This window comes from Podarcis filfolensis (genome assembly GCF_964270895.1).
Source record: "Podarcis filfolensis genome assembly, chromosome: 8".
NCBI lineage: Eukaryota > Metazoa > Chordata > Lepidosauria > Squamata > Lacertidae > Podarcis > Podarcis filfolensis.
Window position 1 is genome coordinate 41386903 of NC_139611.1, and position 25575 is coordinate 41412477.

The window sequence follows — 25575 nt, forward strand, 5'->3', positions numbered from 1 at the left end:
TGCCCATTCTTGGTAGAGAGATGCTTTAATAAGCATGGAAGGGCACAGTCCACTGTAAGTTCTCTGTATGCGTCTGTGAAATAATAACCTTTGCCTAGCAACAAAGAGAAGCAGCCTTATACAGAATCAGACTACTGGTCCATCTAGCCCAGTACTGTCTACAGGGTCTGGCAGCAGCTCTCCAGGGGTTCAGGCTTGTCCTCAGCATCATCATTTTTAATTTGTACACTGTCTTTCTATCTTACAATACTCAAGGCAGTTTACAAGCTGAAGAAACAAAAAATGTACATCTTATAACAATCTAATGCAATACAAAAATGTGATAATAAAACATAACTTTAAAACAGGCAACCTACATCAAAAAAGTAACATTCAACAATCATTAGAATAGTATAAAATAATAATATCAACATATAAAAGTTAAACAGAAATCCACTCAACAGTTACAATAAATAATATCTAAACTATAATCCATAAAACAACCGCAAGCCACAGTACATAAAATAATACAATACACATTGATAAGCAGAGACTAGAGGGTAGAGCAAGGCAGGTGGAAGGAGGCCCTCACAGTTCTTCCTCCAGGACCAGCTCCCTTATGAGGACTCCTAGGGCTGGAGGGTGGGGCAAGGCAGGTGGAAGGAGGCCTTGCTTGATGGAGTGTCTCCCCTCCTACATGGAGATGCCAGGAATTGAATCTGGGACCTTCTGCATGCAAAGCAGGTGCTCTACCACTAAGCAACAGTCCTGACCTAACAAAAAGTTTAAACACATTGTGTCCATCCACCTCAGCATTTTCTACACTGACTGGCAGCATAACTCCAGGACTTCAGGCAGGGTTCCTTCCCAGCCCTCCCTAGAGATGCCAAGGCTTGAACCTGAGACATTCTGCATGTAAAGCAGGCACTCTGCCATTGAGCCATGGCCCTTCCCTTCCCCCTTTTCCCTTTTAAAAGCAAAAAAGCAACCAGTTTTAGCAAGTTTCGTATTTCTCCATTATTGCATTATTGGTAGGGTTTTGCCCTGAAAGGCAGCATATAAATTCTGAAATAAACAAATGAATAAAAATGTCTGATCCTTTGCTAGATCAGGCCTAACCATGGCGAAATTCAGTTCCAAGTGTTCCCCGCCAAATCCTCAAGCATGTTGCCAGTTCTTCCTTTAAAAAGGTGGCGCACGGAGGCAGTCGAGCCTCGAAAGAGTTAAGCAGAAAGCCAAAGACTCGGATTTCTCCCACTAACACTCAGAAGTCTCCCCATCTAAGCAGAGCTGGCACACGGAGAAAGTTTCACAAATCCAGAGGCTGAAAGGGCTGCCTTCCGTTTGTCAGGGGGAGGAAGGCAAATCCTAGTTAAGTGAGGAAACAGAACCCTTCCCTCTGCCTCATCCGCTGCCTCCGCCGAGCTGCCTGCTCAGTTTCCAGCAGCAGACATTATGAAAATAAAATGAAAATTAATTTTGGTCAACCCTCAAGTAATTTATGACACATTCCAGCTGGTGGGAACTTGGCTCTTGCCAGCAACGCACAAACCCTGGGTGCATGCCGCTGCCACGAAACACAACACCGCAAAAGCACACCTGATCTATGAGGGGCAAAGAGTCCACCCTTCTCTTTTTTAAAGAAGAAGCAGGCCCAAATGGGCCTTTTGCAGTGAGCAGTTTCTGCCACTTCTCTTTTGGCCAGGAAAGGGGGAGGGGTTGATGATCACAGAATCATGAAATTATAGAGCTGGAAGGGTCCTTAAAGTCATCAAGCCCAACCCTGCTCCTCTGCACAAGATCTGCAATGACAGCCTCACTGACACATGGCAGGCAAACATTTTTATCCTGTCCTTTATAGAGAGCTCCAGTCTGCAGACATGGCCCCTTGCCCCTTTTTCCCCTCACAACAATCCTGTCAGGTGGGTTCAGCTTAACAGCTGGCCCAACATCAGCCAGGCAGGTTTGTGGTTCAGTGAGGGTTTGTGCCCAGGTCTCCCCACTCCCGGCTTGACAGTTCTAACTGCTAGGTCACACTGTCAAGCAAGGAGATAAAAACAGAGGGGAACCAGTAAGAGCAAAGTAAAAACATCTGGAATTTACAACACTGGGGAGGTGAGGGAGACAAAATAAACACAATTTAACTGACCATTTATCTCCTTCAGGGTCTTCTTATTGGTATGTTTAAGGCACAGATTGCTTGACCTGTGTTTAAACTGCTTTCTGGGGCCTCTGAATCGCAGTGTTCCCATCTACTCCTCGGCCCACATAAAAGGACAGATGCCAAGTGACTAGTCAGGAGGATCCCTCTGCCCCAGGATGATGCCTCCCCCATTCCCCGCCAGCCTGGTGGGAGGGAAGGATGATGAGTACTACAACAGTGGTTGAGCAAGACTTTCTTTCTTTCTTTCTTTCTTTCTTTCTTTCTTTCTTTCTTTCTTTCTTTCTTCTGCTCTGTAGCTCACAATTCAAAAGATATCTGTAAAACCACACTTCTCAGTACTCTGTGCGCAGCAAATGGAAAGTCACTTAAAGGGGGATCCCGCGTTGAAGTGGCAGGGCCCTGTTTCCCTGGTCAAGAAGAAGTGCAGCAGCAGGGAATGGTGCGACCACAGCAAGTTCCCTGTTGCACAGTGTTGCAATGAGCAAAGGCAAAACAGGTTCATGGCGGCCCAGTGCCAAAGCCCCCCGTCTGCCTCTCTTCACTATCTTATCTCTCTGAGTGCTCCTCTAGATCCAGAGACGTCTGCAGGAGGAGACGGCTCACAGGATTATGAGCATCCACGCAGGGTCTGGAGGGAAGGTGTCTCCTTGGAAGCACTGCTTCACATTTCACACTTATAGCATTCACATACCAGCTTTTTCTCACTCTCTCCAAAGGACTCATTGTGGTGTGCATGTTTCTCCCCCTCCTCATTTTATCCTCACAACCATCTTATGAGGTAGGTTAGGCTGAGAGGCCATGTCTGGCCCAAGGTCACCCTGGCGAGCCTCATGGCTGAGTGGGGGATCTGAACTCTGGTCTCCCAGGTTCTAGTCTGACACTCTTGACCACTGCACCATCCTGGCTCTACAATACACACCTGGGTGCATACAGATGGTTGTCAAACATCCTCAGAACTTGACCCAGGAAGGTGCTTTCCAAACCACAGCCCTTGACAATGTCAAGCCAGCATTGGACCAATGCAGAAGTTCAACCCTGGATCATGTAAAGTAAGGAAGATAGTATCCCTGAGCACGTGCAGATCATATTTCCCACTTCCACCCCCCTGCAATCAAACTCCAGATATGTGTCCAACTTGAGAGAGGACAGTCCTTGATCTGAAGGCCACTCCCGTCCAACTTTGGTTTATAGGATAAAGACTCCTACGAAGGGAGAGCGCTGGGGGCAGGGAGGCAAAACTAGAAGTTGCCCATCAACAGGGAGCACCTGGAGAGTGGACTGAGCCAGCACACACAACTCAGCTTCTCATGGTGTTTCCCACCATTTTAAGATGTACAGCATTTCTTACTAAATTAGGGTAAGCATTTCTAAATCTACAGCCATACATTTAAGTTCATATACACCTTTTGGTTTTGGCTTTTGCAAGTCTGTGCCATATTTTCTCTTCATTTTGAGGATGCATTTCCATTGGGGGTGGTGATGCGTAAGTGGCCACCCTAACCCGGGATGCAATCACGGACTCAAACATTTGTGGAAGGGAGTCAGTCAGTTCAAGGTCAGTGGGGGCCTTGGTGGCATCTCCTGATTTAGGAATGAAGCACTATGAGGACCTAAAAGCCAGACCATGTACTGGAAGAGGATGGTGGGATAGATGTTCCTTCAGCATTCCACTCATTGGTGTCCTTACACAGGCTGTTTCTACATGGGCTACCCAGTGGCCCACATGACTCCCATCAAGTTTTAGAGACCACATTGCAGGCTGTGGCAATCAAAAGGTGGTTCTGGTGTTTGCATGGCATTGAGAGAGGTGCTCTTGGAAAGCTCTCCTTCCACATCAACCCATTCTCTGTTTTGCTTTTTTGCTTTTTACTTTATTTTATTTGAGGTACAGAGGTTGGTACAGACGTGGCCAGGTCATTCACAAGATCAAGTTTGATCTGGGTGAGCCCAGCACAGTGGTTGAAACCACTTACGCCAAGATCTCCCCACTTCCGCTATGAAGCTCACTGGACAACCTTGGGCTAGTGACCTGATGTTTTAGCCTTACCTACCTTGCAGGGTTGTTGTGCAGGTAAAGGGAGGAAAGTGGCACAATCTGTCTCCTTTTGCTCCATGGAGGGAAGGTGAGTTAGAAACATAATAAAGTGCAAAGGCACAGCTTTACAGTGCAATACTAGATGTGCCTGCTACTCAGAACAGAAGTGAATCCCACTGAGTTCAAGGGAGCTTACCTCCGGCTGAGTGGGTACAAAAGGTGAATGGGAGAGACTAGTCATGCACAAAGCAATTTGTTCATTTGTCCTGATTGTTTGAATGAAAGAACAAGTTAGAGTGCAATCCTATACACTCTTCCCTAGAAGAAAGCTCTGTTGAACTCCATGGGGCTCACTTCTGAGCAGCCATATATAAGCTTGTACTGTCAATCTACCATTTGTACTGGTAGGTTTGTACACATTTGCAATGACATGGGTATATTTTATTTGGCTTCTTCTAGAACTGCGAAAAACACAGTATGATGGAAACTCATCTCATTGTCACAGTGCTTAGTTCCTAAAAACCACCATGAACAAACAGGTGCTGGCATTCAAACAAGCTAACAGCTTGCTAATCAAAATAATCTCCCTCCAACCCTAGGTTCATGGCAGCCAGCAGTCCCTGTCCACTCTCTGTACATGCTCAGAAGAATTCTCTTATTTAGCACTGTAAAGAAACATGCATCCTGGATCCTCTCTGCTATCCCCAAACCAACTTCCAGCACTTTAAATGTATTTATGCGCTAAGATATTACACTGCACCTTAAGGTGTCACATAGCCAAAAAGTCACAAATGTCTAGATGCAAATTTATAAAGAATTACTATGATTGAAATAGAAATACAATACATCTCACCAGGGTGGGCTGGGCTGGGCTGGGAAGGCTGTGAGAAGGTGACCAGCTGAGTGCCTGTCTGCCACCCAGGTACCCACTGAAGATGGGGAACGTCAAGGCTCCCTCCTGCTCTCCCTTCTTGGGGTTCCTTATCTTCAAATTGGACTTAGACTGGACACAGCCCTTCCAATAGAAGATGCTTTGAGACAGAGGACTGTCCCTGGCAGCTCTGCAAAGTAGGACCCTATCCCACCTGTGTGATCTAAGGTTACTGATGCATCTTCCCAGGCAAATTATGTGGTTTCTTAAACACAACCAGAAGCCACCAGGAAAAAGGGTTAAAAAGAGAGACACCCATAGAGAAAAAGAAGAGGAGGAACAGCTCAGATCAAAGGCAGCTTCTCTGCTCAGCAGATGATCAGATCTATCTTCACTTTTTATTTTTTACAGATGAATCCAAGAGATGGGAAGGGGGAGGGAGGAGAGGAAATATGAGGTATTAACTCCTCACCTCCCAGCAACCTCACATCCTCAGAGCCACAGGGTGGGGGGAGGAGGGAGGGGTCTCTAAGCATCTCTGAGAACCCCCTTCCTGGTAGACCTTAGCAGCACAAGTCAAGCTCCTCTTGGTGACATACTCAAGAGCCCGAGCTCCTCCAAGAACTCACACGCTTCTATGGCAAGGGGGCAGATGGAAGGGTTGGTCTACTTTCTTGCAGAGGTCTGAGAGAGATGACACAAATAGCTGGAATATTTCAGGGGTGCGTGAGAGACGCATCCCTTGGCTCTGCTCTTTTAAGTCCTGCAAAGTCTCCTTCCCTTTTTTTGCTGGGAGACTGAATGAAAAAGTTCAACAGACTGCACAGAGCAACTCATTTTCCCCCCTTCCTGCCAAAATACTGATGCAACTTTTTTTATTGCAGAATGCAGAAAGAGAGAGACAGAGAGGAGGAGGATAATAACAACTGCACCACAATTTGTAAAAAAATTACAATAAATAAATAACTCTGAGAGCAAAAGCTGGAAGATCTGAGGACAGAACCCCAAACCTCATATATGGGGGGGGGGGATGAGCTGCAATTTCAGCCCCTACTGTACTCCTCTCTCACACACACATACAACCACACAGAGCATTTCCACTGCACCAGAGACAAAGGGAAGGAGGCTTACCTCATTATAGAGTTGCAGAGTGCTGCAAGGCTGAGCCTTTGGAGGGACTGGCCTGGGAGGGGGAGGCTGGTAGCAGCTCTGGAAAGGCAAAGGCAGGCAGACAGGCAAATCCAGTGAGCGCCTTGCGCTGTGCAGTTGCTTAGTAATCTGCGGAGGAAAAGAGAAATGTTTCATGACTGACCACAGGCACGGAGGGAGCCTCTCCTCGCAGGCAGCGCACGCCTCCTCTCCGCTGCACCAGCCAGTAGCAAACAGAAGTCAAGGCTCCAGGAGGAGAAGGAGGCAGCAGCAGCAGCAGCACCAGGCACAGCCCAGAGAGAGAGAAGGCAGGCAGAGAGAGACAGAGAGTCCAGAAGTGGCAGGGCCAAGGTGTGTGGGAACATCTCACCCTTTGAGAAGGAATGGAAGCGAGGGATGGAAGGCCTCTGTCCAGTCTGGCTCTCACTGTTCCTCATTCTCTCTCCTGCCCCCCAGTTAGTTATCCACACTTCAGCAGCAATTCACGAAGACCTTGCTTGCTTTGATTTTTGAAAGCCTCTTGACAATTCATCAGCACTCAAGTGCAAATTTCTGAGAATTGCAGCTGGACTCAACTAGCCCAGCATCCTGTTCTCACCAGGTGCCATAATAGGAAGCCCGGAAGCAGGATCCAAGCACAACAGCAGCATTCTGCCTACCTGTGATTCCCAGCAACTGGGAACAATTCCCAATAAACACACAGCTCTCTGAATATGCATGTTTTTGTATGCTGTTTGGACTAAAGTACACATTTTGGCAAGCACCCCCCCCCCATATAATGCATTTTTGCATGTTATTCTCACCCAAATAGGCATCTGTGTGCACATTTCCTCCTAATGCATGCATCTTTGGACACATACATTAGTTGGAGAACTCCAATGAAACATCAGGAGAAGGGGAAATTTCAAAGGATAGCCATTTCAGTTCAGGTCTTGGTTTGAGGAGTGCAAATCAGTACTAATCTAAAATACAGTGAACAATACGTGTGCAGTTATGCCAAGCAGCTAGTCCTCAAAACGAACACTGCACAAACAACTCTATTTTGTGTGCACAATGAACATTGGTGGCCAACAAAGAATACGTCTGGTTAAAAAGCATTCAGTGTTTTGAATAATCAAGTTGCCTTTGTAAAGGATGCCATTTCACCTGTACTATAACTGTCCTAGCATGGAGGATTAATCAGGATTGCACCCCTCCCCCAGGGTTTGGGCACTGTTCCTCTCTTGGCTCAGTAAAGTAGTGTCCCAGTATCTGTTTTGTTTGTTTTTTAATCCAGGATTGAGCCCAGGAATATGAAATGCAATGATAAAGGAAAGTGTCTCTGGGCATATGCAGAATTCATTTCCCATCACTGATGAGTAAACACAGACAATTTCCCATAGACCCAGGATAAGGATGCTCATTTTCCAGGTCACAAGGCAGGTTTCACCTTTGGTGCTTCGCATTTTAAAAGGAGCAATCACCTCTTCTCAATTTACACCAAAATAAAGAAGGTGGGAGGGACAGACACAGGCTGCCCTCCTTTGAACAAACCACACAGTGTGTTTGCCTGGCTGAAACAAAACCCTGCTCTGGGTTTTCCACTGTGAAAAGGAGGAAGAATATTAGCAGACTGAAGGTACCCACTTCCTAGTGGAAGGAGAGATGCTGATCGTTTGAAACCCCCACATGGGGCAATACAAATCTCCATAGGATGCGATCAAATTCCTTCTCAGATGCTAGTTATTTATGTAGCCCCATAAATGCAGACAGTTATTTGCCATCTAATCTTGACAATCAAGTGGAATTTCAATAAAAGTCTTAGACAGGATAAAGAGCCCAGCCAACCAGCTCTTCCAAGGGGAAAGGCTTCCCCTCTGTGTCTATACATTTATTACCAGAGATAACTGCAATATGATTCGGGGGAGGGTGACGAGGGCTTGGGTTTTGTCGTTTGTAATATCAGGGCTGGGATGACTTTTAGCTTTGTTTGTAATAAAACATGTGTGGTTTCTAATAGCTCACATTTATCTTCTAGTTTAGGCGGCCTCAGAAGCAACCAAACATTGCTGAGTTGCAGTGTCATCCCAACAGGCAACCAAGAAACACACACATTGTGCAAACCCGTCTGTTAAAGGACCCTCACTTCTGACCACTCACTGATCTCTTCCCAAGCCAGCGAAACATTAACCCTGCACGTCTTGGCTCAAAGGCTTTTTCTCACTGGAAGCAGTCAGAGGAGGTAAACCAACTGTACTGCTTCAGACTGCTCTATTATATCAAGAAATCTCTCTAAGCAGAAGGAGAGGTCAGTACACCAGCTGCAGACATTCCTGGATGACAGGGGCAGCTTGGCCTCAGGAACCCATGCTCAGATAACCTCATGGCTGCACTACTGCAATGCACTTTATGTAGGGCTACCCTTGAAGAAGGTTTGGAAGCTGCAGCTGGTGCAGAAAGTTGTGGCCCAGCTATGAAGTGGGGCAGAATGCTGGAATTGCATTTCACTTATTCTGAAAGCCCTGCACTGGCAGCCTGTGTGCTACTGAGCCAAGTTCAAGAAGTGCCTAATATACATTTCCGTCTCACCCTGGACCATTTTCTTCAGTACACAGAATTCTGTGTGTATGTATGTGTATGTACACACACACACACACACACACACACACACTTCACACATAAACACACACTGCACATTGTTAAGACCGGCCAGTGGAACACTTTAATTGTTTAACAAAAAATATTTACATTTTACAGGCATGCTGGGGAGGGGAGAGAGAAGAAAAGCAAGGGGTCTAATCTTAAAACCTCTGTGGAATTTTTCCCAAATTAGGAGGTGCATTTTGACAACCAGTTCTTCTCCCGGTTGTCTGCCAAAGACATTTTTGGCCGCTGCTTCCACCATACACTGAAATGCAAATCTTGTGCATTACTTTTATTTATTACATTTATACCTTGCCTTTCCTCCAAGGAACCAAAGACCTTTTTATTACAATTGCATACATGACTCCCTGCTTCTCTATTTTATCTTCACAAGAGCCCTGTGAAGTAGGTTAGGCTGAGATGGTAGCAGCCCAAGGTCAGGCAATGAGCTTCACTGTGCCGGGGGGGGGTTGAACTTGGGTCTTGTCCATCCTAATCCAACATGCTAGGCACTGCTTTCCACTCCAGTCACTAAACCACCCTGACTCTAAAGGTCTCATGCAGTGTGCATGATGTGCACGGATGGACATGAGCATGACTTTTAAGGTAGACCATTCACTTGGCAATGCACACACTCCTTTCCTCAGCCCAGAGGTAAGATGATCCACATTGAAGTGGGCTGGAGTCAAGCAGTGTTCACTTAGGGCTTCTCCAGATGGCTGGTTTGTTGATTTGCTTGCATAAAATAGGTGGAGGCTAGGCTGTTTCCAGTCTTCATTGAGCTTTCATTCATTCCCTCCCCGCCTTTTCTTTTAAAATTGTATTTACTGAAAATCAAAATAGTGTATACAATGTATCCCAAATCACCAAATGCTGTCAATAAATTCAGCCTGAATGAATCTCACACTTTATATAGCTTGCCTAGATAGGAAAAAAGAAAAATAAATGAAAGAGAAATAAAATAATTAATGAAAGATAAAACTGACAAATAAGACTGCTAACATGTTATGTAGGTTTGAGACTGAATTTCAAATAATCACGAAGTAAACATCTATCCATGCCAATTTCCCATTTTGTTCATGGTATTTGCCGTAAATAATAATGGGCTATAAAACCCATAAGGTAATCGTAAATGCTTCAAGATGCTTATATTTGTATGCTATTAGTTAAAGAACTAGTCTTAAGTTTTCTGGTTCAGAAAACTTGTAAAATTATTTGCTTTTAAAACCCATATATAATGGAGTTTGACTTCATTGCATCTTAACTTTATCCCTCGTTTCTTCTCCTTGCTGACAACCTTCCTGGTGCTTTCATTGAGCTTTCGTACTGGAATTTTTGTTGTTTGCAGGACAGTTATATGGCAACAAGCAGTCATCCTAATTTGCTTGACTAGCATTATACATATTTCCAGCCATCATTTGTCCCAGATTTGCAGTGTGTTTTCTTGTCACATTTTTAACCACAAATGATCCACTTTAATTCATTTTAATCCCAGTTTAATCCATTTTAATTGTGCAACCCTTAAGTTGTGGAATGCACTCGATTCCCTCCTGCAAAAGCCTGGAGGCCACAGTAATGGGCCCTCTCAATCTGGAAGGTATGAGGTGTGCAAACTGAGAATTCTGCCTTGGGCCTTTTGGGGCTACTACAATGAAGGTACTGTTTGGGCAGGAGCTCTTGGCTGGTGTTGGGTGCCCTGCAAATGCCCAGCTTTGCCACCCTTGGGAGCGAACCCTGAGCAGATCAAAAGAAAACTGCTGGAGCAAGACTGTATGAGACCAGCGCATAGCACTGCCACCATGCCTTTTGGAGAGGATGCCAAAAACTCACAGCAGATAGATGGTTTCCTCAATGGACACCCCAGTGCTGATGACCAATGCAAGGTCTGTGGCAAAGCATGGGCTTCATTTATTCTAAAAGAAAACGTTTCTGAGCTTTCCCCATCAACTAGTCCTTCACCCTCCTAATTGGAGACCACAGTGCTTTTCCCCACTTGTGATTCCTAGCAACTGTTATTTAGAGGCTTCCTGCCTCCAACCGTGGAGGGAACATCAGAAGAACACCGCAGCTGGATCAGACCAAAGGCCTCTCTCTAGTCCAGCATTCTGTTCCCACAGCGGCCAACCAGATTTCTCTTGTGGGGAAGAGACAAGCAGGGACTGAGGGCAGTGGCTCCTTCCACTCAGGTGTCCCAAAAACTGGTACCCTTCAAAGGCAGTGACTCAAAGAGGACATGGAAACCCACAGGTAACCAATGCTGTCATTTCTGCAGGTGTAATGGGGCTTGGCTGACCCTGGTTGGGTAGCAGCATCCTGCACCAGCTGTAATGTTTAAACCTCCGTCCCTTGTGGGCAGCGCCACACAGAATGCATTATAGGAGTCTGATTTAGAAGTTCACAAGGCCTCCATAGTAGCCTTGCCAGACTGAGAGGTGGGAGCAACGAGGCAAACTCATCCCCCAGAAATCGCCAAGAAGGGTACCTACACATTTTGCTTCATAACTTTCTTTCTAGGAGGGCTTTTTATACTTTAAAAACGAAGAAAAAGAAAGCTCAGCACCTGTGCCATCTGCTAGTTCTGGATCTGGTGCATCAGTAGCCCCTGTATCTGCCTCTCAGAGGACCTGGCTACTCCAAGTCACAGTAGACTATACTGAGTTAAAAAGGGGAGCAGTCTGCCTTCCTACAGCACAGCTTCATAACAAAAATGGGACCATCATATCAAGTTCTCAGCCAGGAGGACTTGGGAAGTTTGACCCAAGACCTGGTGTTTCTTCCTCTCCCCCCTTTCATCCCATACAACCACTGTTCGAAATGATACATTCCATTTTAAATCCACATTTAAAGAAAAAATAATATGCACAAAGCAAAGCTGGAGCTGGATTAAATAAAAATAAAAATGTCTTGCTCTCTTTCCACCACCTGATAAGCAGCAGCCAGACTCCCTCCAATGGAGAGCCCTTTTGCACAGCCCTTGAGAGCAAATACAGCAACAGCATCTCTTCCCAGCTTCTCATAGACATTCAATCTGGGAATCCTGTTAATGAAAGGAAAACAGTGCGAGGCTGAGGAGCAGAGGCCTGGGGTGTGGTAATTTAAGAAGGCTGGGCTGGCGGCATGAATGGAAGCTTTCACTGTGGTCCAGAGAAAGCCGGTGGCACACAAGCTTGTGGAATTCAAAGACTCCTGTACATCCAAACCGGGCAGCAGAATCCATTAACACTCCAGGAATAAGGAGACAGAACTTTCCTTTAATTAGCAGGCTCAGCCTCTCGTGGTAGGAGGGGGGGGGGGGCAGGCCACGCTCCTCTCAGCACCCGCAAGCAGACAGTGCTGTCATGGGAGATGAAAGGGTGCAGCACAGATATCTGTTGACAAGTTGACAAAAATGTTGACAAATTGGAAAGGAGTTGTATGGGGGGGCGGGACTACAAAAATGATTATTGAAGGCTGAGTCTAGGGGGGAAATGCCAAAGGAAAAGGAGGAATTACTTTGCCCTGGAAGAAGGTTAAGGAGGAGGTGGATGCAGGACAGTTTTCAGATCTCTGGGAAGGACCCCAGGAAGACAATCTGCATGCATTGCCCACCTCTCTTCCACCGAAAATGCGACACTGGAAAGGTTGCATATGAATCATGCTTAGGGGTCAATTTGCCCCCTCCCCCCTTTATGTGTGCTTTGCTCCCTGTGAGGGAGTCCCTTGCCATTTACCCCTGCTTCTTTTGTCAACAGCTGTCCTGCACATACAACTGTATTGGGCCCTTAGAAAGGAACTTGGGAAACTGCCTTATACTGAGCCAGGCTGCTTGTCAATTGAGCTCAGTATTGTCTGCACTGACTGAAAGCAGCTCTCCAGGGTTTCAGGCAGTGGAAAATCCAAGTTCAACCAGGGACTGAACCTGGGATGTTCTGTATGCAAGGCAGATGCTCTTCTACTGAGCTACTACCTGTGGCATTTGTATGCCTCTTTCCACTGTTTGCAGTTCCTCTACTCCAGGGGTCGGCAAACTTTTTCAGCAGGGGGCAGGTCCACTGTCCCTCAGACCTTGTGGGAGGCTGCACTATATTTTGGGGAAAAAAATGAACGAATTCCTATGCCCCACAAATAACCCAGAGATGCATTTTAAATAAAAGGACACATTCTACTCATGTAAAAACACGCTGATTCCCAGACCGTCTGCAGACCAGATTTAGAAGCCAGTTGGGCCGGATATGGCCCCCGGGCCCTAGTTTGCCTATCCATGCTCTACTCTATGTCTGTGTCACAGCACTCCTTACAACAGCTTTGTGAAGTTGACTGGCATTATTATACCCATCTAGAGATGTTGAGGCCAAGGTGAGACTCCAGGCAGGGGACTTGCCAGATCACAGCTCATGTACAACCCTATCTGCTTAAGGAAGACCTTTCTACTTATTAAAGAGATGCACAATGCTCTAGTGGCTAGGGCATCAGACTAGAATTGGGGAGACCCATTCAAATCTGCACTCAGCCAAATTATGTTCTCTGTGTGACCTTGGTCACTTTTTAACCTACCTTGCAGGATTGCTGTGAGGACAGAAATGGGTAGGAAGGGTGAAGTGTCTCAGAGGATGTTGTCCTGAGTGTCTCAGAGGAAAGGCAAAATGGAAACACAACGTTCTGTCAAATACCATCAGTACCACCCACTATTGCCACATATCAAGATACATCCAGACATGGAATATTGAGGTTGACCAGCATATGTTTGGGAATCACTAGAATTTCCAGAAAATATTAGGAGAATATCCATCTTATGAATTTGCAATTGGCGAATCAGAGAAGCCTTTCAGGGAGCAATTCCATTTCAGCAGTCTGCACAGATGTCTCCAGCCTGTCCATTTCAAGCAGAGTCATTCCTCCTTCCATTGGAATGAATGAGGAAAAATCAGAGCTGTATGTGACTGTCTGAACATTCAAAGTTCCCTTATGATATACGTACAAGACTTATGTAAGGATGTAAGGATGGTCCTATCAAGAGACAAAGTGAGGCAGCCGTCTCATACAGCAGGGACAGAGAGGCAGAGAGCGATCCATGTCCTGCACCCCCTAAGATAGCTTCCTGCCCTCAGGTGCAGTCTCCTCCTTGCTACCATCACTGCAACCCATACGCTTTCCCTCTTCGTCTGGCCCCAATCCACACAACTACCCAGGAGAGTGAAAGCGAAGGGGACAGAAATGCTCCCTTTCTTCACTCTGGTCTCTGGGTGGGAGGTGAATAGGCAGCAACTGCATGCAGAAGATCTCAGGTTCAATCCCCAACAGCATCTCCAAGTAGGATTGGGGGAAACATCTGCCAGTCAGTGTGGCCAATACTGAGCTCAATGGACCAGTGGTCTGACTAAGCACGATGCAGTTTCCTAGGTAGCAACAGGATAAGGGCTTGGGGGATCTGGAGTCAGTGGTGGGCCCCTGAAGTGTTGGGGGCCCTGGCAGGTGCCTGGCAGTACCAATCAGTGGTGATGGCTCAGTCTTGGGACCTACTTCAATGCAAAGTACTTGGGACCTACTTCAATGCTCTGCCGCCAAGCTACACTCATATCACCATGCAAGCATGTCTATATTTAAGACAATTTTTTTTTCAAAATTCAGCATTTGCTTGCAACATTTCTCAAGATCTGACATTCTGATGGTGAAGAACTTTGTGAAATATGCTTCTATATTCCTTTGATGAAGAGGAAAAGCTCCCCCATTTCTAAACAGGCAAAGCAAAACTATTCTCCATCTTCCTCCCCCTCCCCACCCCTCCTATAATTCTGTCTCCAAGGGATAACTTAACAGTTACTTTCCTGCCAGTTCCGTCCAGCTGATTTAACAGCCTCCTTAGCAAGCAGCCTCTCTGCTTCTCAATGCCAGCCTCTACGTATATTGCGCTGTTAAAACAACTGACTCATTATGCCCCTTGGTCACATTGTGAACAAGTCATTCTCTTAGCCATGCCTGTCCGTGTGCACCTTTTATATATATATATAAACAACACACACATATTTTTCACCCTTTTCCTTTCTATATATACTTCAGACGCACTTTGGCCCCCAACTGAGACATGAATAGCTACAGTGTACCGGATAGACTTTTACAGTTGCTCTCAAAATGCCTGCAGGAAATGAGGTGTGTGGAGGAAGGAATAAAGATCCCTTCAGTGTCTCCCTCTCTCTGATTTTTACACATTATTATTATTATTATTATTATTATTATTATTATTATTATTATTTCTCAATACGCTTGTACAGAAATAAATTGTAAGCCACCCAATGTTGTCATTGCAGTGCAGGCAAAATTGACTTCTTCCTGTTTTGCATTTCAGAGGAAAATGATTCCTGGAAAATCGGTAGCATCACCACTGTCCCAAAGCTAGGCTGAAAACATTACCTGATTAGTTGGAAGGGATGGAGGGGAAATTTGATTCAGTGTGCATTTAAAGTCAACTCTATCAAATCCATACTTTGCTATGCTAACCGATACACAGGCATTCTTTGAAATTTGCCCTTATCCAGATTTTGAAAAAACAAAACAAAAACCACACAAATTGCTGCAAAATGGAGAGCACTGGACTTAAGAATAGAAAAATAAGAAATGGAGAGAACTTAAACTGACAGAACCTTCCACCGCTGTTAGTTGGTCCATTTCATTCATTCATCACACCTTCAAAATGAACAATTAAAATCTGAAGGATGGATTGTTGTTGTTGGAAAGATGAATATCAGTGAGCCCGGGGGGGAGTGTTGATTCTATTGTAAAAGTATTGAGGTCCTGACATAGGGTGTGATTAGCACAAATAATACTTATTCAGTACAGTGGTACCTTGGTTCCCAAACTCAATCCATTCTGGAAGTCTGTTCGACTTACAAAATGTTTGCAAACAGGAACACTTACTTCCGGGTTTGCGGTGTTCGAGAGACGATTTGTTCTGGAACCAAGGTACCACTGTAGTGGCATTCATCCTAGTGGCTCAGGGCAGCATCCTGTTACACATCAGCACCCATATTTTTGAGTTAATAAGTACTATTTCCACTGCTATTATTTAGTGGTCTTTTTTCTTTTAAAAATGTAAACTAACAGCAACTTAAGCAAGCATGAAAAACAAATGTAGAAACAACCTAAAATGCTCACTAATCACATGTATGAAAGAGCAGATCCAACTCAACTCAGCCCACTCCACTGAAAAAGAAACAGAAAGTTAAGGTCCAAAGGCCTAGGTGTATAAATATGATTTTGCCTTAAAACAGAAAGTAACAGTGCCAGATGAGCCTCCCTGAGGACAGCATGCCACAAACAGGGAGCCACTACTGGGAAGGTCTGTTCTCGTGTTGCCACCCTCTGCACCTCCTTTGGAGGGAGCACACACAGAAAGAGCCCAGGTGACAAATGCAGTATTCCGATGCTTTTGATCACAAACTTGTGCCAGTGCAATGGATGCTTCCTTGGTTCTGCTTCCTGTGAATGAGATGGTGACTAAAGTTGCCAATGTGAACTCCACCTTCCCACTTTGTGTGGGTCACACTCCTCCTCCATTCACATCTGACTTGTGTAATGACCTTTCTATATATATAAATACCCTTTTTTATTGCATTTACAAAAACGTTATCTTACACCACTTTTTCCCTGTAGATAACAATAATGAAACAAAGAAAATCCAACCCCAAAACCTGCAAAGTCATTTAGAAGATGCTCATACATTATAGGTAAGTACAATTCTATTAATCCAATTTAAGCAGACAAATTCATCAGGAAGTCCATATTTCTTTTCTAGATGCAGGTAAGGAGTCATGCAAATTGTTAGCTGATGCATATGATATAAAGTCCCACCAAGTCACCAAAAAGTTTTCCTCAGGTTCTTTGCCTTCGAGTACACAAAGTCTGTGAGTTAAGTTTTCTGTGACTTCTGTAACAACTTTGATGGATATTGTAAATTAGTGCATATGGCAACTAGTATATTTGGAGTTTAACTCCATTGGTGCAAAATCACAAGGTACAACATCACAGACACCGGCACAAGAGTCCTTGAACTGTGGACCCACCCACATAGCCTTGCATTACAAATGCCACTATCAGGCTGTGAAGGAAAGATTCTGGGCTGCAATCTCCCAATCTATAGAGGGCTGTTCAAAGGATGACATAAGAAATCGCAGAAGCTAAACTTGGATGGAGAAAAGTCATTACCACCCAAACCGCATGTGGCAGGAGGGACGCAACAGAGCAAGAGGGCTCTGAAATTGTTCCTGTCACTCATCGCTTAAAGCTTTGCTCCAGAGCACCAATTTAACACCAGTTTTAGCAGACGGAGGTCAATAGGGTAGAAACTCTGGGCGATCTTTGACCTCTTGAGAAGCGTGCCGTCTTTTTTCTCAGAGGACAACAGGCTTGTAGGTTGTTTAAATAAAGCACAGGGGAGCAGGGGGGCGGCAGGCGAGAAGGTAATTCTTGAAACCTTTTGGAGTCAGCATGCTAGAAATCCTAAAGGGGAATATCTTTCGTTCACACTCAATAGTTAAATACATGGCCGTGTCAAACCCTGCATGAAGATAGTGTTGCTTTGTGCTGCACGGTTTCCAGTTCAGCTAGACACATAGATGGCATTATGTTTAGCTGGCCCAGATCTTGGGGCATAATATTTTTTTAAGCACTGGACTAAATATTTTTAACATATGCAAACATGCATGACTGAACCAGTTCCAGAATTCAGGGCGCAGTGACGCTGGCGGGTGTTCAGGACGGAACAATGTCAGCTTTCTCCTCCTGACGCAGCGCAAGGAGACGCTAAACTCTGGCACTTTCAAGTAAACGGGCAGGCAGGGGGTGGGAGGGAAATTGCAGGCAGGTTTTTCAGACTGAATTTGTAACAAAATGCATTGCGGAGGCGAAAGAGACAACAGTCTACCAAGATGCTGCGGAGTGGGATGGAAAGATGGCACATGCCAGGCACATTTTTACCGAGAGGAAGTGTGCCAGAGTCTAAAGTTTAGACTCTAAACAAACTGAAAGGTGCCAGTTTGAGGAAATGGAACAGAAAATCCTTTGGCACATCAGATGCCAGAGACAAACAAGCATAGGTGCCCACACCCAGCCATGCAGAGCCGGGAGAGGCCATACAGAGCTCAGTGGCAGAGCAACAGGTCCAATCTCTGGCAGCATCTCCAGTTAAGCAGGTGATGGGAAGTGCTTCCTTCTGAAACCCAGGAGAGCTGCTGTCAGTCAGAGTAGACAATACTGGGTTAGATGGACTAAAAGTTTGAACTATCCAGTATAAGAGCAGAGAGACTGGTGAATTAGGGAGATGTGATCATGAAGGGTTTGAAGATGAGGAAGGGCTATAGCTCAGTGGCAGAGCATCTGTTTTACATTCAACCCCTGGCGTTTCCATGCAGGTCTGGAAGAGACCCCCAGTCTAAGGCTCTTGAGAGCAACTGCCAATCAGACAGTGCTGGGCTAGATGAACCAAAGGTCTGACTCAGTAGCTGGGTTCACATATCACAGCCAATGAGCGTACAGTGTGTGCCCACAACAGCTGAGCTGCACAAATCAACAAACTTACACACTCATGAGGTAACCGCCTCAAGTGGCACGATTCACAGGGAAAGCATATCCCAATGTAGATCTCTATTCCCCACCCAACCCAGCCTTGGTCCTCCTTTGTATAGCCTTTTCCATGAATTTGTCTAACCCCTTTTAAAGCCATCCTAGTTGGTGGCCATCACTGCCTCTTCTGTGAGCCAATTCCATAGTTTATGCGCTGTGTGAAAAAGTACTTCTTTTTTTCTTTCCTGAATTTCCCAGGGTTCTGATGGGCATCTCAGAAGATCTAAAGATAGTCCTGAATCTACTCACCCTTCCCCCACTGGCAAAATAAAACCTCCATGTTCAGACGCAGTTATACCTACACCCTGGAGCTAACCATGGAGAACCCCCTTCTCTTAGGCAACTTAATGTGACAAAACTTCCACCTTCCAGGCAATATATTTGTATTTCAACAACCAACTCACTAATTTAAATTGTTGGGGACAAAAAAATGACACTATTCATATGTATAAATAGAGGTATGGACCGTCCCAAACCTGTCACTCCTCGGTGGAAGTATAAGAATTGCCTATTTTTAGAGACAAAGACCCAGAAAAATACGTAAGAACATAAGAAGAGCATGCTGGATCAGGCCCATGACCCATTTAGTCCAGCATCCTGTTCTCACAGTGGCCAGCTAGACGCCTCTGGGAAGCCTACAAACAGGATTTCAGCAGCAGAGCCCTCTCCCCTCATGTGCTTACCAGCAACTGGCATTGTTGCTTCCAATTGTGGAGGCAGAGCATAGCCATCATGGCTAGTGACCATTGATAGCCCTCTCCTCCACGTATTTGTCTAACCCTTTTTAAAAGCCACCCAAGTTGGTGGCCATCACTGCCTCCTGTGGGGGACAAGTTCCAGTGTTTAACTATGCGCTGCAGGAAGAAGCCTTTTATCTGGCCTGAGTCTTTCAACATTCAGCTTCGTTGGATGTCCCTGAGCTCTAGTGTTATGAGAGAGGGAGAAAAGCATTCTCTATCCACCTTCTCCACGCCATGCATAATTATATAAACTTCTATAATGCTACTTCTTACTTGCTTTTTCTCTAAACTCCAAAGTCCCAAACGTTGCAAACTTTCTTCACAGGGGAGATTTCAGCAATGGAATCTGAAGGATGACATAACACGCAGGCCAGCAGCCTGCCGCTCGCCGATGGCCGAGGTGCCCAGAAGGACATGTTTACTGCATACAGCTATGCCAGGAATGTCACGTTTGACATCGCACCTCCTGCCAATACTTTGTCTGGTGCAACAGGAGAAGGCACTCCTTGGCATCGCTGCTCTATCACATGTGGCCGAGTTCGATGCCGCTGAAGTGATGCATTACAGATGGATATCAACGTGGCTTCAGGTGTTGGGTTGCATCAGGGTCGCCCATCAAAGACTCAGCAAATAACTGCCATGGGCTTGATAACAGCCAAGACAATCAAGCATTTATTGAGGGTGTTTGCTTCCCCTCTCCCCCAGGGTGGGTGGGGGGCTCCAATTCCAGCCACTCTGGTTTGGAAACTGTGCTAAGAAGGCTTACATGTAAAAAGCAAAAGGGAAGGTGAGGGGCTGAGGTTTGTTTGACTTTACCATAACAAGGGACCCCAGTGAATTGTCTGCATAAGGAACCAGGAGGAAGGAGTTCATAAAACTGAGAGGAAGCAAGAAAGCAACATTGGGAAGGGCATTGCCAGTATGCAAGCTGCCTCACCCCGAATCAAGGATGAAGTCAGCCATAAGCAGGGACTGGATTTCCAGCTGGATAACTGGGTGAGGGAGCAAGTGTAGTGAGTAGGGCAGGTTCTCTGGCTGGAGAACATCAGCAAGCAGCAGATGGTGTTGTACAGTTATGGCCAGCATGGCAAAGTGCCTGCTTGGGGACCTCGAGGCGATTGCAGTACACTTCGCCATTAAGCTATTGTTCGCTTTTGGTTTGTTTGCTGCGTTGCCTTGTACAGCAGCAAGTCCTGGGAAGTGGGCAGTGATGTTGCCCTCAGCCTTTGCCATCTCTTCCGATTACAATTTCTAACCCTCTCATCTTCCTGTAGCACATTTGTGCTCAGCCCCATTTCTGTGTCCTTCCCCACACCATCCCCCCAAAAAAAGATTAATCAATTGAGTCAGAATGGCATGTTTAGTCCTGCTACTTTGCTGAGCCACAATTTTACTGTCTGGCCTCAAGGTTGTTGTGACTATTTCCTTGAGGGGGAGAGAAGTAAAAGTCAAGCATCATATAACTCCCTTCTTTTTTTTCCTTTCTAGCCAGGAGAATCACTGTGACTCAAAAGAAAAAGAAAAGTCAACCCTAATGACTGGTCTTTGCCAGCTTGCAAACAAACAAACAAACTTAATTTACCCCTTCCCACTTCCAAGTGAAGGAATGCTTTAAAATCCATCACATCCAAGGATCTTTGGACCATGTGCATGGGCCTGTGGCCTGCAGTTTAAAACAGTGTGGGAGTTTCTTTATATGTGTGCAAAGTGACATTTATGGCACTGCTAGGACTATTGTAGAGTCACTGTTGCATAGCACGATGCCGGAATTTGGGCAAGCCCAGAAGCCTGGGATATTTATGCATTTGTCTGAAAGATCCCTCTACTGACTTTCAGCAATTGCTTTCCAAGGCAACCAGTGGTACAAACACAAAAATTCAACGATCAACATTCAGCGACAAAATAAACAAAGCACAACAGCAATAAAAGCAGAGAAATTGGAAGGAGATAATCTGCCATCCATTAAAAGCTCAGATAAAGGAAGCCTGCATCATTTCCTTCCCAAACAATTAGTGGTACATGCCAGCTCCCTGTCACTGGGGAGAGGATTTCCAAACCTGGGTACTACTGCCACTGAATAAGTCCTCTTTCTGGTCCCCAAAAGACTCACCACTGAAGGTGGTGGTTGGAGCAGACTATTGGCCATGCTGGCTGTGGCAGATGGGGGCTGTAGTCCAACAACATAGGAACATTCAAAGCTGCCTTATACCAACTCAGACCAAGAGTCCATCTTGCTCAGTATAATCTACACTGACTGGCAGTGGTTTTCCAGGGTTTCAGACAAAGGGTCTCTCCCAGCCCTACCTGGGGATTGAACGCAGGACCTTCTGCATGCAAAGCAGATGCTCGACCATGGAGCTACGGCCCCTCCCTATTTGGAGGGCACCACATTCCCTAACCCTTCCCTAAATCTGGACTAGCAAAAGGAACAAGGGGTCAAGATGATTTCCTTCTCTCTTTAGCAATGTTGCCAGGGCTCAAGTATGTAGCACTAATGCCACAGAGTCATATCCCAGGTCAACCTTGACCCCAAATATATGTTTCATAATGACAAGGCTCTTCAGAACCTAAGAGTTAAACCAATTTTTGCTTTGAAGTTACAGCTGTCTGAAAAGAGACGAGCAAACTAAACGGAACCCTGTAATTTTTTTTGCTACTCTAAAAATTGTAGCTTTGGGCCCAAAGCACAAGTGCATATGTATATGTGTATGTATGTGTATACCGATTATAAATAAACCAGGAACTCAGTGCTCACAGAACTGGAAGTTCCAGCTGGAAAGAGGCACAGGGGTGGGGGCATGGATTGTTTGCATGGGTGGATCACTATCTTCCCACAGTCCTTCTTTTGGAGGTTCTAAATTGTTGGGTTGAGTTTCTCTCCCCCACTCCCCTCAAATCAAAATGTTATTTGAGTTCACAAAAGACCCCATCATTACTGTTTGATGCCTATCGTAACATATAACAGAGACAATAATTCATATTCAAATAAAATGAATTGCCATTGCAAAGAAAAAAGAGGAATTAACATACAGCTTCATAATTGGAATGTTTAGTAAATGATGCATTTTGTTAGCATATAACAGCTAAATAGCAACTGCCAGAGAGAGATGTAGATAATGCGGTTTGAGAAACGTGTGTGTGTGTAAGTTAAAGTTGAAAAATTGACATGGTTGATCATGGGATGAAAATGAAAAAAAAAATCTCTTCTATAGGAGTGTGCCATAACAACCTAAACTGGTGCACAGAATTAAGGGTCATTAATGAAGGGAAGCCCATAAGAGCATAAGAGTCTGGCTGATGAATTGGGCCCAAGAGGGCTTGTCTAGCCCAGCATTCTGCTCTCACAGTGGCCAAGCAGCTGCCGAGGAGAAACTCAATATGGGGTGTGTGTAGTGCACATCTCTGGAGTCGGTAATAAAAACATAAAAAAGAAAGACAGTGCTACCGAAATACACCACCACAGGAGGAACGGAACGGAGCGCTAAACTCACCCCATAAACCTGTCTTTTCTTCAAACACCCAAAGGCCACATTAGCTCAAGAGAGGCCTCCTCCTCCTCTGATCTTTTCTTCCTTGATCTCTGCAGAGCAACTGCCTCTTTCAATTACAGTGGTACCTCGGGTTAAGAACTTAATTAGTTCCGGAGGTCCGTTCTTAACCTGAAACTGTTCTTAAGCTGAGGTACCACTTTAGCTAATGGGGCCTCCCACTGCCGCCAAGTGGTTTCTGTTCTTATCCTGAAGCAAAGTTCTTAACCCGAGGTACTATTTCTGGGTTAGCGAAGTCTGTAACCTGAAGCGTCTGTAACCTGAAGCATCTGTAACCCGAGGTACCACTGTATAGTTCTTTATCTCCTTGACATCTGAATGGAAGATGTTCCACAGGGAGGATGCCACTACTGAGAAGGCCCTCTGCCTGGTTCCCTGTAACCTTGCTTCTCGCAGTGAGGCAACCAGCAGAAGACACTTTGAGGAGGACCTCAGTGTCTGAGCTAAGCAACGGGGGTGGAGATGCTCCTTCAGGTATACTGGGCTGAGGCCGTATAGAGCTTTAAAGGTTTGCATCAACACTTTGAATTGTGTTCGGAAATGCACTGGGAGCCAATGATAATCCTTTAGAACTGGTGTTATATGGTTCTGGCAGTGATTCCCGGTCACCCATCTAGCTGCTGCATTCTGGATTAGTTGTAGTTTCTGAGTCACTTTCAAAGGTAGCCCCACATAGAGCACATTGCAGTAGTCCAAGCGGGAGATAACCAGAGCATGCACCAGTCTGGTGAGACAGTCTGCAGGCAGGTAGGGTCTCATCTTGCGTACCAGATGAAGCTGGTAAATAGCTGCCCTGGACACAGAACTGACCTGTGTCTCCATGGACAGCTGTGAGCCCAGAATGTCTCCTGGGCTGCACACCTGGTCCTTCAGGGGCACAGTTACCCCATTCAGAACCAAGGAATCCTCGACACCTGCCCAACCCCTGTCCCACGCAAAAAGGACTTCTGTCTTGTCAGAATTCAACTCCAATCTGTTAGCTGCCATCCATCCTCCACTTGCCTCCTGACACCAAGCATTCATAGCGATGTCACTTTTTTGATCCTTCAGTCTCTACTCTTTCTATCATTAGCATGCATATTTAGCATGGATCCAAGTGAGTAGGAGGAGGACTTGAACCCAAAGCTTTCAGGATACAACCTAGCTTGCCCTCCACTGGATTACGCTGATCTGCAGAGGCACCTTGCCTCTCCATCCCTCGCCTCACTGACTGAGCTGCTTTTCAGAGCTGCACATTCTGTTGTGCCTAACAGGTGGCGGTGTTGCTCTCCAGAAATTTATTGCTCTGTAAAGGAAAAATAAGCTCTTAGCTATTTAGCTATCTACCTCCAGTAGCACCTCTAGACCTTTGCAATCTTCACAGTGCTTTGTTTGGTTGTTGTTTTTTAAGAGCAGTCTATTCTTCCCCCTGGAATGTTAACCTATTTGCTGTCCCTCCTGGGCTGATTAAAACAACCGGTTCCAAGATATTCGTCCTTTAGAAAGGTCTCAGTCATCTATCTGTGCTGCAGGGAGAAGTGAGAGATTTTGGGAAAAGTGGGTTTTTTGGAAAGAAAACTTTCAAGAAATGCAGTGGCTGTTTCACAAGCACAATGATTCAGTTGCAAAAATGAAGCCGGGAGATAGTTGCGCTCTGACCAACCATCTGCTGATAGACAGGATTGGACTGCTCTGATCTCTCTCACACACTCATATTGGGCTAGGCTCAGGGCAAATTAAATCCAAATGTAATGATTTGCTGTAAGCAGCCGCAGACATTTTGCAATCCACAGCATGGCAGTGTGCAGACTTGTGGTTTGTGCTCACAACATTCAGCCCCATGGCCCATGGGCTGCATAAGAACAGCAAATGAGAGCCAACAGGATTTTTGCACTCCTTTGAAGAAGTGAAAAAAGCAGGGTGGGCACATCACATAAGATGGTCAGTCATGTTTACGGTTTCACAGCCCTCTGACACTTCATGCATCTGACAAAAGGGACTTTAATAACAAATAACTCTGTTTGATTGTAAGGTAACCCAAGACTCCACTAGAATTGTGTTCCCAGGCATCATTGAAGCCCAGTCATCAGGAAACGAATGATGCTACAGACGCATCACCAGAAGTGTAGTTGAAAATTCAGAAGTGCAGAGCCCCATCATGATCATCACAGCCATAACCCCTCACAGCCACACACCTTCTAATATGATACAATAATCTTCTAATTATACAGTAATAATAATTAGTGATACGTTGCAATGATTAATGCAGATCTCCATGTGTTGCCTTTCAGTTAGAGCTCATATTTTCTGTGCACGTATGTGGGCAAATGATTTGGATTCTTCTTCTGGAGTGGATTAATTGTGTTTGCCATGGAGTTCCATGGTATGTAACAGAACTTGTGCACCCTTTTCTTGGAAATGAAGCACCCTGTGTTTTCTGTGTTACTAAATGCTTAGCTCTGAAACACAGTTTGGCTAAATGCTCCCCTGGGCATGCTGATTGGGCAGCTCTAGGATGCTAGAGACAGGGACCCTGCTTCAGAAATAGAAATATTTTGACACCCCTCCTCCAATTACTCTGGACCCCAAACACCGTTGCCTATCACCCGCTACAAGCAGATCTGGCTGTGCTCTTTAAAACTGTCAAAAGAGGTGGGAGTGGAACTCTTGGCCACCTCATTTTACACTGAGATAACTTCCAAATGCCCTGAGATTTTCCAAGAAGGCCCCCCCCCCCACAAATTCAGACAATTTTTCCCCACCCCCAAATTGCCAAAACTGAGCAATGCCAAGGAAGGTTTGGCACAGCTCTGCCAGGGACAGAGTTTCTTCCTGGCCTGCCATTGCAGCGGCTTCTCTTGCAATCGCTTTGTCTAACAGGTCAGGCCCTGCCA

The 25575-nt window shown here is 45.5% G+C and overlaps 1 protein-coding gene across 4 annotated transcripts in view; it reads right to left on the bottom strand.

The window, feature by feature from the left end:
• The window catches only part of ZNF469 (zinc finger protein 469), a 224121-nt gene that overhangs the window by 66311 nt on the left and 132235 nt on the right, over positions 1 to 25575 (bottom strand). For all 4 annotated transcript variants that reach the window (XM_083626157.1, XM_083626154.1, XM_083626156.1 and 1 more), the window contains one exon: positions 6181 to 6327. The gene's annotated coding sequence lies outside the window, so the exon portion shown is untranslated. The remainder of the gene's footprint in view (positions 1 to 6180; positions 6328 to 25575) is intronic.